The sequence below is a fragment of the Hypomesus nipponensis genome, chromosome 20 (assembly GCF_054491055.1).
Source record: "Hypomesus nipponensis isolate SF chromosome 20, ASM5449105v1, whole genome shotgun sequence".
In the NCBI taxonomy this organism is placed as follows: Eukaryota; Metazoa; Chordata; class Actinopteri; order Osmeriformes; family Osmeridae; genus Hypomesus; species Hypomesus nipponensis.
In genome coordinates this window covers 1,080,001-1,087,500 of record NC_140380.1, presented here as the reverse complement: position 1 = coordinate 1,087,500, position 7,500 = coordinate 1,080,001, and the positions used below count along the sequence as shown (strand labels likewise).

General features: G+C 46.9%; 15 non-coding genes and 11 pseudogenes across 15 annotated transcripts; all 26 read right to left on the bottom strand.

Annotated features, from left to right (window-relative positions):
- Positions 1 to 21: 21 nt before the first annotated feature.
- On the bottom strand, positions 22 to 140 carry LOC146241716 (5S ribosomal RNA). The gene has a single exon (XR_014736852.1). It is a non-coding gene; the product is annotated as a 5S ribosomal RNA (ribosomal RNA).
- A 168-nt stretch (positions 141 to 308) lies between these two features.
- Positions 309 to 426, bottom strand: LOC146241715 (5S ribosomal RNA; annotated as a pseudogene).
- Positions 427 to 600: 174 nt separating this feature from the next.
- Positions 601 to 719, bottom strand: LOC146241714 (5S ribosomal RNA; annotated as a pseudogene).
- A 178-nt stretch (positions 720 to 897) lies between these two features.
- Positions 898 to 1,016, bottom strand: LOC146241713 (5S ribosomal RNA). Its single transcript, XR_014736851.1, has one exon. It is a non-coding gene; the product is annotated as a 5S ribosomal RNA (ribosomal RNA).
- A 164-nt stretch (positions 1,017 to 1,180) lies between these two features.
- LOC146241712 (5S ribosomal RNA) lies at positions 1,181 to 1,299 on the bottom strand. Its single transcript, XR_014736850.1, has one exon. It is a non-coding gene; the product is annotated as a 5S ribosomal RNA (ribosomal RNA).
- A 166-nt stretch (positions 1,300 to 1,465) lies between these two features.
- On the bottom strand, positions 1,466 to 1,584 carry LOC146241711 (5S ribosomal RNA). The gene has a single exon (XR_014736849.1). It is a non-coding gene; the product is annotated as a 5S ribosomal RNA (ribosomal RNA).
- A 168-nt stretch (positions 1,585 to 1,752) lies between these two features.
- On the bottom strand, positions 1,753 to 1,870 carry LOC146241710 (5S ribosomal RNA; annotated as a pseudogene).
- Positions 1,871 to 2,040: 170 nt separating this feature from the next.
- Positions 2,041 to 2,159, bottom strand: LOC146241709 (5S ribosomal RNA; annotated as a pseudogene).
- Positions 2,160 to 2,327: 168 nt separating this feature from the next.
- Positions 2,328 to 2,445, bottom strand: LOC146241708 (5S ribosomal RNA; annotated as a pseudogene).
- A 174-nt stretch (positions 2,446 to 2,619) lies between these two features.
- On the bottom strand, positions 2,620 to 2,738 carry LOC146241707 (5S ribosomal RNA; annotated as a pseudogene).
- Positions 2,739 to 2,912: 174 nt separating this feature from the next.
- LOC146241706 (5S ribosomal RNA) lies at positions 2,913 to 3,031 on the bottom strand. The gene has a single exon (XR_014739669.1). It is a non-coding gene; the product is annotated as a 5S ribosomal RNA (ribosomal RNA).
- A 176-nt stretch (positions 3,032 to 3,207) lies between these two features.
- Positions 3,208 to 3,326, bottom strand: LOC146241705 (5S ribosomal RNA; annotated as a pseudogene).
- Positions 3,327 to 3,510: 184 nt separating this feature from the next.
- On the bottom strand, positions 3,511 to 3,629 carry LOC146241704 (5S ribosomal RNA). The gene has a single exon (XR_014736848.1). It is a non-coding gene; the product is annotated as a 5S ribosomal RNA (ribosomal RNA).
- A 170-nt stretch (positions 3,630 to 3,799) lies between these two features.
- On the bottom strand, positions 3,800 to 3,918 carry LOC146241703 (5S ribosomal RNA). The gene has a single exon (XR_014740028.1). It is a non-coding gene; the product is annotated as a 5S ribosomal RNA (ribosomal RNA).
- A 180-nt stretch (positions 3,919 to 4,098) lies between these two features.
- On the bottom strand, positions 4,099 to 4,217 carry LOC146241702 (5S ribosomal RNA). The gene has a single exon (XR_014734944.1). It is a non-coding gene; the product is annotated as a 5S ribosomal RNA (ribosomal RNA).
- Positions 4,218 to 4,391: 174 nt separating this feature from the next.
- On the bottom strand, positions 4,392 to 4,510 carry LOC146241701 (5S ribosomal RNA). Its single transcript, XR_014739849.1, has one exon. It is a non-coding gene; the product is annotated as a 5S ribosomal RNA (ribosomal RNA).
- A 184-nt stretch (positions 4,511 to 4,694) lies between these two features.
- Positions 4,695 to 4,813, bottom strand: LOC146241700 (5S ribosomal RNA). Its single transcript, XR_014737247.1, has one exon. It is a non-coding gene; the product is annotated as a 5S ribosomal RNA (ribosomal RNA).
- A 172-nt stretch (positions 4,814 to 4,985) lies between these two features.
- Positions 4,986 to 5,104, bottom strand: LOC146241699 (5S ribosomal RNA). The gene has a single exon (XR_014736847.1). It is a non-coding gene; the product is annotated as a 5S ribosomal RNA (ribosomal RNA).
- Positions 5,105 to 5,286: 182 nt separating this feature from the next.
- Positions 5,287 to 5,395, bottom strand: LOC146241698 (5S ribosomal RNA; annotated as a pseudogene).
- A 171-nt stretch (positions 5,396 to 5,566) lies between these two features.
- Positions 5,567 to 5,675, bottom strand: LOC146241697 (5S ribosomal RNA; annotated as a pseudogene).
- Positions 5,676 to 5,839: 164 nt separating this feature from the next.
- On the bottom strand, positions 5,840 to 5,958 carry LOC146241696 (5S ribosomal RNA). Its single transcript, XR_014735063.1, has one exon. It is a non-coding gene; the product is annotated as a 5S ribosomal RNA (ribosomal RNA).
- Positions 5,959 to 6,140: 182 nt separating this feature from the next.
- Positions 6,141 to 6,249, bottom strand: LOC146241695 (5S ribosomal RNA; annotated as a pseudogene).
- Positions 6,250 to 6,420: 171 nt separating this feature from the next.
- On the bottom strand, positions 6,421 to 6,539 carry LOC146241694 (5S ribosomal RNA). The gene has a single exon (XR_014736846.1). It is a non-coding gene; the product is annotated as a 5S ribosomal RNA (ribosomal RNA).
- A 184-nt stretch (positions 6,540 to 6,723) lies between these two features.
- On the bottom strand, positions 6,724 to 6,842 carry LOC146241693 (5S ribosomal RNA). Its single transcript, XR_014736845.1, has one exon. It is a non-coding gene; the product is annotated as a 5S ribosomal RNA (ribosomal RNA).
- Positions 6,843 to 7,016: 174 nt separating this feature from the next.
- Positions 7,017 to 7,135, bottom strand: LOC146241692 (5S ribosomal RNA; annotated as a pseudogene).
- Positions 7,136 to 7,305: 170 nt separating this feature from the next.
- LOC146241691 (5S ribosomal RNA) lies at positions 7,306 to 7,424 on the bottom strand. Its single transcript, XR_014736842.1, has one exon. It is a non-coding gene; the product is annotated as a 5S ribosomal RNA (ribosomal RNA).
- Positions 7,425 to 7,500: the final 76 nt, after the last annotated feature.

Here is a 7,500-nt window from a genome sequence, read left to right as displayed (position 1 = left end):
TTCTAAGTGAATGAGCAAAAGAGCATACAGCACCTGGTATTCCCAGGCGGTCTCCCATCCAAGTACTAACCAGGCCCGACCCTGCTTAGCTTCCGAGATCAGACGAGATCGGGCGTTGCCAGGCTGGTATGGCCGTACGAAATAAGTTGACAACCATAGGCTACTTATCCATATACAGATTTAGCAATTGACAATGCAAGGTGGTCTCTCTCTCTCTCGTGTCAAAATGAAAACAGCTTCCAGCCCCTTTCATGAAGGACTACTTGTGCATATTGCAAGATTTCAGTTTCTAAGTGAATGAGCAAAAGAGCATACAGCACCTGGTATTCCCAGGCGGTCTCCCATCCAAGTACTAACCAGCCCGACCCTGCTTAGCTTCCGAGATCAGACGAGATCGGACGTTGCCAGGCTGGTATGGCCGTACGAAATAAGTTGACAACCATAGGCTACTTATCCATATACAGATTTAGCAATTGACAATGCAAGGTAGTCTCTCTCTCTCTCTCTCTCGTGTCAAAATGAAAACAGCTTCCAGCCCCTTTCATGAAGGACTACTTGTGCATATTGCAAGATTTCAGTTTCTAAGTGAATGAGCAAAAGAGCATACAGCACCTGGTATTCCCAGGCGGTCTCCCATCCAAGTACTAACCAGGCCCGACCATGCTTAGCTTCCGAGATCAGACGAGATCGGGCGTTGCCAGGCTGGTATAGCCGTACAAAATAAGTTGACAACCATAGGCTACTTATCCATATACAGATTTAGCAATTGACAATGCAAGGTGGTCTCTCTCTCTCTCTCTCTCTCTCGTGTCAAAATGAAAACAGCTTCCAGCCCCTTTCATGAAGGACTACTTGTGCATATTGCAAGATTTCAGTTTCTAAGTGAATGAGCAAAAGAGCATACAGCACCTGGTATTCCCAGGCGGTCTCCCATCCAAGTACTAACCAGGCCCGACCCTGCTTAGCTTCCGAGATCAGACGAGATCGGGCGTTGCCAGGCTGGTATGGCCGTACGAAATAAGTTGACAACCATAGGCTACTTATCCATATACAGATTTAGCAATTGACAATGCAAGGTGGTCTCTCTCTCGTGTCAAAATGAAAACAGCTTCCAGCCCCTTTCATGAAGGACTACTTGTGCATATTGCAAGATTTCAGTTTCTAAGTGAATGAGCAAAAGAGCATACAGCACCTGGTATTCCCAGGCGGTCTCCCATCCAAGTACTAACCAGGCCCGACCCTGCTTAGCTTCCGAGATCAGACGAGATCGGGCGTTGCCAGGCTGGTATGGCCGTACGAAATAAGTTGACAACCATAGGCTACTTATCCATATACAGATTTAGCAATTGACAATGCAAGGTAGTCTCTCTCTCTCGTGTCAAAATGAAAACAGCTTCCAGCCCCTTTCATGAAGGACTACTTGTGCATATTGCAAGATTTCAGTTTCTAAGTGAATGAGCAAAAGAGCATACAGCACCTGGTATTCCCAGGCGGTCTCCCATCCAAGTACTAACCAGGCCCGACCCTGCTTAGCTTCCGAGATCAGACGAGATCGGGCGTTGCCAGGCTGGTATGGCCGTACGAAATAAGTTGACAACCATAGGCTACTTATCCATATACAGATTTAGCAATTGACAATGCAAGGTGGTCTCTCTCTCTCTCGTGTCAAAATGAAAACAGCTTCCAGCCCCTTTCATGAAGGACTACTTGTGCATATTGCAAGATTTCAGTTTCTAAGTGAATGAGCAAAAGAGCATACAGCACCTGGTATTCCCAGGCGGTCTCCCATCCAAGTACTAACCAGCCCGACCCTGCTTAGCTTCCGAGATCAGACGAGATCGGACGTTGCCAGGCTGGTATGGCCGTACGAAATAAGTTGACAACCATAGGCTACTTATCCATATACAGATTTAGCAATTGACAATGCAAGGTAGTCTCTCTCTCTCTCTCGTGTCAAAATGAAAACAGCTTCCAGCCCCTTTCATGAAGGACTACTTGTGCATATTGCAAGATGTCAGTTTCTAAGTGAATGAGCAAAAGAGCATACAGCACCTGGTATTCCCAGGCGGTCTCCCATCCAATTACTAGCCAGGCCCGACCCTGCTTAGCTTCCGAGATCAGACGAGATCGGGCGTTGCCAGGCTGGTATGGCCGTACAAAATAAGTTGACAACCATAGGCTACTTATCCATATACAGATTTAGCAATTGACAATGCAAGGTGGTCTCTCTCTCTCTCGTGTCAAAATGAAAACAGCTTCCAGCCCCTTTCATGAAGGACTACTTGTGCATATTGCAAGATTTCAGTTTCTAAGTGAATGAGCAAAAGAGCATACAGCACCTGGTATTCCCAGGCGGTCTCCCATCCAAGTACTAACCAGCCCGACCCTGCTTAGCTTCCGAGATCAGACGAGATCGGACGTTGCCAGGCTGGTATGGCCGTACGAAATAAGTTGACAACCATAGGCTACTTATCCATATACAGATTTAGCAATTGACAATGCAAGGTAGTCTCTCTCTCTCTCTCTCTCGTGTCAAAATGAAAACAGCTTCCAGCCCCTTTCATGAAGGACTACTTGTGCATATTGCAAGATGTCAGTTTCTAAGTGAATGAGCAAAAGAGCATACAGCACCTGGTATTCCCAGGCGGTCTCCCATCCAATTACTAGCCAGGCCCGACCCTGCTTAGCTTCCGAGATCAGACGAGATCGGGCGTTGCCAGGCTGGTATGGCCGTACAAAATAAGTTGACAACCATAGGCTACTTATCCATATACAGATTTAGCAATTGACAATGCAAGGTGGTCTCTCTCTCTCTCTCTCTCGTGTCAAAATGAAAACAGCTTCCAGCCCCTTTCATGAAGGACTACTTGTGCATATTGCAAGATGTCAGTTTCTAAGTGAATGAGCAAAAGAGCATACAGCACCTGGTATTCCCAGGCGGTCTCCCATCCAAGTACTAACCAGGCCCGACCCTGCTTAGCTTCCGAGATCAGACGAGATCGGGCGTTGCCAGGCTGGTATGGCCGTACAAAATACGTTGACAACCATAGGCTACTTATCCATATACAGATTTAGCAATTGACAATGCAAGGTAGTCTCTCTCTCTCTCTCTCTCTCGTGTCAAAATGAAAACAGCTTCCAGCCCCTTTCATGAAGGACTACTTGTGCATATTGCAAGATGTCAGTTTCTAAGTGAATGAGCAAAAGAGCATACAGCACCTGGTATTCCCAGGCGGTCTCCCATCCAAGTACTAACCAGGCCCGACCCTGCTTAGCTTCCGAGATCAGACGAGATCGGGCTTTGCCAGGCTGGTATGGCCGTACTAAATAAGTTGACAACCATAGGCTACTTATCCATATACAGATTTAGCAATTGACAATGCAAGGTAGTCTCTCTCTCTCTCTCTCTCTCTCTCTCTCGTGTCAAAATGAAAACAGCTTCCAGCCCCTTTCATGAAGGACTACTTGTGCATATTGCAAGATGTCAGTTTCTAAGTGAATGAGCAAAAGAGCATACAGCACCTGGTATTCCCAGGCGGTCTCCCATCCAAGTACTAACCAGGCCCGACCCTGCTTAGCTTCCGAGATCAGACGAGATCGGGCGTTGCCAGGCTGGTATGGCCGTACGAAATAAGTTGACAACCATAGGCTACTTATCCATATACAGATTTAGCAATTGACAATGCAAGGTGGTCTCTCTCTCTCTCTCGTGTCAAAATGAAAACAGCTTCCAGCCCCTTTCATGAAGGACTACTTGTGCATATTGCAAGATTTCAGTTTCTAAGTGAATGAGCAAAAGAGCATACAGCACCTGGTATTCCCAGGCGGTCTCCCATCCAAGTACTAACCAGGCCCGACCCTGCTTAGCTTCCGAGATCAGACGAGATCAGGCGTTGCCAGGCTGGTATGGCCGTACGAAATAAGTTGACAACCATAGGCTACTTATCCATATACAGATTTAGCAATTGACAATGCAAGGTGGTCTCTCTCTCTCTCTCTCTCTCTCTCGTGTCAAAATGAAAACAGCTTCCAGCCCCTTTCATGAAGGACTACTTGTGCATATTGCAAGATTTCAGTTTCTTAGTGAATGAGCAAAAGAGCATACAGCACCTGGTATACCCAGGCGGTCTCCCATCCAAGTACTAACCAGGCCCGACCCTGCTTAGCTTCCGAGATCAGACGAGATCGGGCGTTGCCAGGCTGGTATGGCCGTACGAAATAAGTTGACAACCATAGACTACTTATCCATATACAGATTTAGCAATTGACAATGCAAGGTGGTCTCTCTCTCTCTCTCTCTCGTGTCAAAATGAAAACAGCTTCCAGCCCCTTTCATGAAGGACTACTTGTGCATATTGCAAGATTTCAGTTTCTAAGTGAATGAGCAAAAGAGCATACGGCACCTGGTATTCCCAGGCGGTCTCCCATCCAAGTACTAACCAGGCCCGACCCTGCTTAAATTCCGAGATCAGACGAGATCGGGCGTTGCCAGGCTGGTATGGCCGTACGAAATAAGTTGACAACCATAGGCTACTTATCCATATACAGATTTAGCAATTGACAATGCAAGGTAGTCTCTCTCTCTCTCTCTCTCTCTCTCTCTCGTGTCAAAATGAAAACAGCTTCCAGCCCCTTTCATGAAGGACTACTTGTGCATATTGCAAGATTTCAGTTTCTAAGTGAATGAGCAAAAGAGCATACAGCACCTGGTATTCCCAGGCGGTCTCCCATCCAAGTACTAACCAGGCCCAACCCTGCTTAGCTTCCGAGATCAGACGAGATCGGGCGTTGCCAGGCTGGTATGGCCGTACGAAATAAGTTGACAACCATAGGCTACTTATCCATATACAGATTTAGCAATTGACAATGCAAGGTGGTCTCTCTCTCTCTCTCTCTCCCTCTCGTGTCAAAATGAAAACAGCTTCCAGCCCCTTTCATGAAGGACTACTTGTGCATATTGCAAGATTTCAGTTTCTAAGTGAATGAGCATACAGCACCTGGTATTCCCAGGCGGTCTCCCATCCAAGTACTAACCAGGCCCGACCCTGCTTAGCTTCCGAGATCAGACGAGATCGGGCGTTGCCAGGCTGGTATGGCCGTACGAAATAAGTTTACAACCATAGGCTACTTATCCATATACAGATTTGGCAATTGACAATGCAAGGTGGTCTCTCTCTCTCTCTCTCTCTCTCTCTCGTGTCAAAATGAAAACAGCTTCCAGCCCCTTTCATGAAGGACTACTTGTGCATATTGCAAGATTTCAGTTTCTAAGTGAATGAGCAAAAGAGCATACAGCACCTGGTATTCCCAGGCGGTCTCCCATCCAAGTACTAACCAGGCCCGACCCTGCTTAGCTTCCGAGATCGGGCGTTGCCAGGCTGGTATGGCCGTACGAAATAAGTTGACAACCATAGGCTACTTATCCATATACAGATTTAGCAATTGACAATGCAAGGTGGTCTCTCTCTCTCTCTCTCGTGTCAAAATGAAAACAGCTTCCAGCCCCTTTCATGAAGGACTACTTGTGCATATTCAAGATTTCAGTTTCTAAGTGAATGAGCAAAAGAGCATACAGCACCTGGTATTCCCAGGCGGTCTCCCATCCAAGTACTAACCAGGCCCGACCCTGCTTAGCTTCCGAGATCGGGCGTTGCCAGGCTGGTATGGCCGTACGAAATAAGTTGACAACCATAGGCTACTTATCCATATACAGATTTAGCAATTGACAATGCAAGGTGGTCTCTCTCTCTCTCTCTCGTGTCAAAATGAAAACAGCTTCCAGCCCCTTTCATGAAGGACTACTTGTGCATATTGCAAGATTTCAGTTTCTAAGTGAATGAGCATACAGAACCTGGTATTCCCAGGCGGTCTCCCATCCAAGTACTAACCAGGCCCGACCCTGCTTAGCTTCCGAGATCAGACGAGATCGGGCGTTGCCAGGCTGGTATGGCCGTACGAAATAAGTTTACAACCATAGGCTACTTATCCATATACAGATTTGGCAATTGACAATGCAAGGTGGTCTCTCTCTCTCTCTCTCTCTCTCTCTCGTGTCAAAATGAAAACAGCTTCCAGCCCCTTTCATGAAGGACTACTTGTGCATATTGCAAGATTTCAGTTTCTAAGTGAATGAGCAAAAGAGCATACAGCACCTGGTATTCCCAGGCGGTCTCCCATCCAAGTACTAACCAGGCCCGACCCTGCTTAGCTTCCGAGATCGGGCGTTGCCAGGCTGGTATGGCCGTACGAAATAAGTTGACAACCATAGGCTACTTATCCATATACAGATTTAGCAATTGACAATGCAAGGTGGTCTCTCTCTCTCTCTCTCGTGTCAAAATGAAAACAGCTTCCAGCCCCTTTCATGAAGGACTACTTGTGCATATTCAAGATTTCAGTTTCTAAGTGAATGAGCAAAAGAGCATACAGCACCTGGTATTCCCAGGCGGTCTCCCATCCAAGTACTAACCAGGCCCGACCCTGCTTAGCTTCCGAGATCAGACGAGATCGGGCGTTGCCAGGCTGGTATGGCCGTACGAAATAAGTTGACAACCATAGGCTACTTATCCATATACAGATTTAGCAATTGACAATGCAAGGTGGTCTCTCTCTCTCTCTCTCTCTCTCTCTCTCGTGTCAAAATGAAAACAGCTTCCAGCCCCTTTCATGAAGGACTACTTGTGCATATTGCAAGATTTCAGTTTCTAAGTGAATGAGCAAAAGAGCATACAGCACCTGGTATTCCCAGGCGGTCTCCCATCCAAGTACTAACCAGGCCCGACCCTGCTTAGCTTCCGAGATCAGACGAGATCGGGCGTTGCCAGGCTGGTATGGCCGTACGAAATAAGTTGACAACCATAGGCTACTTATCCATATACAGATTTAGCAATTGACAATGCAAGGTGGTCTCTCTCTCTCTCTCTCTCGTGTCAAAATGAAAACAGCTTCCAGCCCCTTTCATGAAGGACTACTTGTGCATATTGCAAGATGTCAGTTTCTAAGTGAATGAGCAAAAGAGCATACAGCACCTGGTATTCCAAGGCGGTCTCCCATCCAAGTACTAACCAGGCCCGACCCTGCTTAGCTTCCGAGATCAGACGAGATCAGGCGTTGCCAGGCTGGTATGGCCGTACGAAATAAGTTGACAACCATAGGCTACTTATCCATATACAGATTTAGCAATTGACAATGCAAGGTAGTCTCTCTCTCTCTCTCGTGTCAAAATGAAAACAGCTTCCAGCCCCTTTCATGAAGGACTACTTGTGCATATTGCAAGATTTCAGTTTCTAAGTGAATGAGCAAAAGAGCATACAGCACCTGGTATTCCCAGGCGGTCTCCCATCCAAGTACTAACCAGGCCCGACCCTGCTTAGCTTCCGAGATCAGACGAGATCGGGCGTTGCCAGGCTGGTATGGCCGTACGAAATAAGTTGACAACCATAGGCTACTTATCCATATACAGATTTAGCAATTGACAATGCAAGGTAGTCTCTCTCTCTC